This window comes from Rhinopithecus bieti, unplaced genomic scaffold (assembly GCF_001698545.2).
Source record: "Rhinopithecus bieti isolate Rb0 unplaced genomic scaffold, ASM169854v2 scaffold_49793, whole genome shotgun sequence".
Taxonomy (NCBI): domain Eukaryota; kingdom Metazoa; phylum Chordata; class Mammalia; order Primates; family Cercopithecidae; genus Rhinopithecus; species Rhinopithecus bieti.
This window is the reverse complement of record NW_016819637.1, coordinates 302,596-305,048: the sequence shown is the minus strand read 5'-3', so window position 1 is coordinate 305,048 and position 2,453 is coordinate 302,596.

The following is a 2,453-nucleotide window of genomic DNA, read 5'->3' as shown; positions in this document are numbered from 1 at the left end:
GATATATGTATGTGTATATATTAAAACTATAATATATTATAATGCATAGACACAGATTATAAAGAGATGTTTGTAACACATGTTATAAAATAAACTATTTATGTCTATTCCAAAACCTCCGCTGAATAAGGAGGGAGAAGGAGAAGGGGAGAGGGGAGAAGGGGAGAAAGAAAGCAAGGAGAAGGAGAGAGTAGCAGAGAGAAGAGGAACAACCCCTTAAAGATGTTACTCAAGGAATGTCCAATCTAATAGCATCTGCCTTTCAAACCATATCTCCCACCCTTATAACCATTCTCCCTCATCCCCTGTCCTTGAACACTTTGGGCTTTCACGTTCATTTGAACTTTGGTTGGGTCAGATCTTCAGATGATGGACACAACTGATCCTCTAGGGCTTCTCTTGGTGTGCTGGTCATAGATGGAAGCCATAATTTTAGATAACTTAAAATCTTCATGATGAATTTGCACAGGCAGTAGAATTTTCTATGCTGTGCCATCCCCTGAGTTGTACACTAGTTACTACCTGGCACTTTAAAATAGTTATTGATACCTGTCGGGTGTTATACTTGTTTGGATGTATGTTCTATCTCCCTAGGGAGGAAAGTGTTGAAGCTGGCCTGTAATACATTTTTCTCTCCCCATTACAGGGGGATTCTCCCTAGGGAAAAGAAGAAGGCAGGAAGCTCACTGAATCTCCTTGTCAACATGATAGACTAATGCTATTTCCTAGGAGAAGAGTCTTTTTCTGTGGATTGTTCTGAACAGGATGTCTTTGGTTTGCTTAGGAAAACACACCTAGGTTCTACAGCTTTATAAAGCATCATTGATCGGAGATTGTCTTGTAAGCTATACAATTCTCTTGGATATAAAATGGAGTTGTATCACAACGTCTCTTTTTTCTATTGTGTCAGGCAACCTGTGGCTCTCACTGAGAGGCGTCGTCTATGCTAGGCAAAAATGCAAATATCTAATGTGGAAAGAGAACCCAGGGAGCCACGCGGGATGCCTCAGATCTCTTTCGGCTTTGCTTCCTGAATCCTTATATCCTTGAATTATTAATAAAGCTTGATGTTGGGTAAGATCTCTGATTCACGTAAATTTGGTTTGAAGATTCACTCCTTTGCGTTAGCTCACTCTCCTACTACAACATAAACCCTTGGAGAGCCAGAACTCTGCACAACTCATCTCTGTGTTATGTGAGGCTGGCATTGTGTATTTAATATGGAGGCATGTTTGTTCAATAGGGAAGCTGCTCAATAAATAAATACAACACAATAGGTTAAAGGATTGATGGGGTATGAAAAACTCAGAAGGGAAAAAGCTAATGGGAAATGTAGGAAAACAATTTTATGCAAAGACAAATGACACACTTGCCAATACACTGACCATTTCTGTACCATTCTCCCTACTCTGGGTATAATGTATTTTAAATATAAATGTGGTTTACATGCACATTAAATTTGACATTGATGTATATGAAAGCAATGAAAACTAGAAGACAGTTTTGGCTTTAAAAGTTTTTCCACTTTAATTGTAAGACTCATGGACGTAATTTGTATGTTGCTTAACTATTTTGATTCATAGCAGGTCATCAATCAATGGTTGTATCTAGTAGTACCAATTGTGGCTTTCCTCAGCCTTTACCACATTCATCATTTGCAGTTCAAATTGATTTCCATAGAGAAAAAGTAGTTTATATTTTCCCCTAACAGACAAAGCAGCTTGTCCAGGCAATAAACCTCAATTTCAATTTGTTCCATTGTGGTTGTGAATGTAAGTATGACAGGGCATGTTCTCACCTTTACACAGGGCAAAAAACTCGTAGGTATGAGTTTGGTTAGTAGTTTTATTTATTTTGTTTTTTAAAAATAGGTACTGTGTGTCTCTAAGTATCTCCTCTATTGGTCTACAATTGTGTCCCAAATCAAAATCACCAACTCTTCTGTCACTCCTTTATATTAAAAGGCTGTTTTTCCTCTAGAAAGGGTATCTGGAAGCACTCAAGTATAATCCAAAAAGGGCAAACAAATAATATGATGACCTGTTAACAGATAGACTGGGCAATGTCTCTTTTGGGTTCCACGAAAGTCAGACCCTTTGGGGGCTCCAATGCTGACATTTTATTTAAGGAGAGATTCCAGGGAAGAAGTGAGGGGAGAGGAGGAAGTCAGACAGTGAAGGGAGAAAAGCCAATAAAAGTTTTATTAAAGAGAGAATTACTGCTGAAGATTCTTAAGGAAATGTAAAAAAATGTACTTCAGGACTATTCCATTGAAAGCTGGGTACTTATCACCTGATATTCACTCCTCACTGGTTGAGGGTTGCCCTTGGGGCAAGATGCTGTATACATGGGCTGAGCAAGATCCTATGGCAAAGGAGAAAGTCCCAGGCAGAGGGCAAAGGATGGGGGTACTCAACACGGACATCATGAGTGGGACTGTTCACCATTGCAGT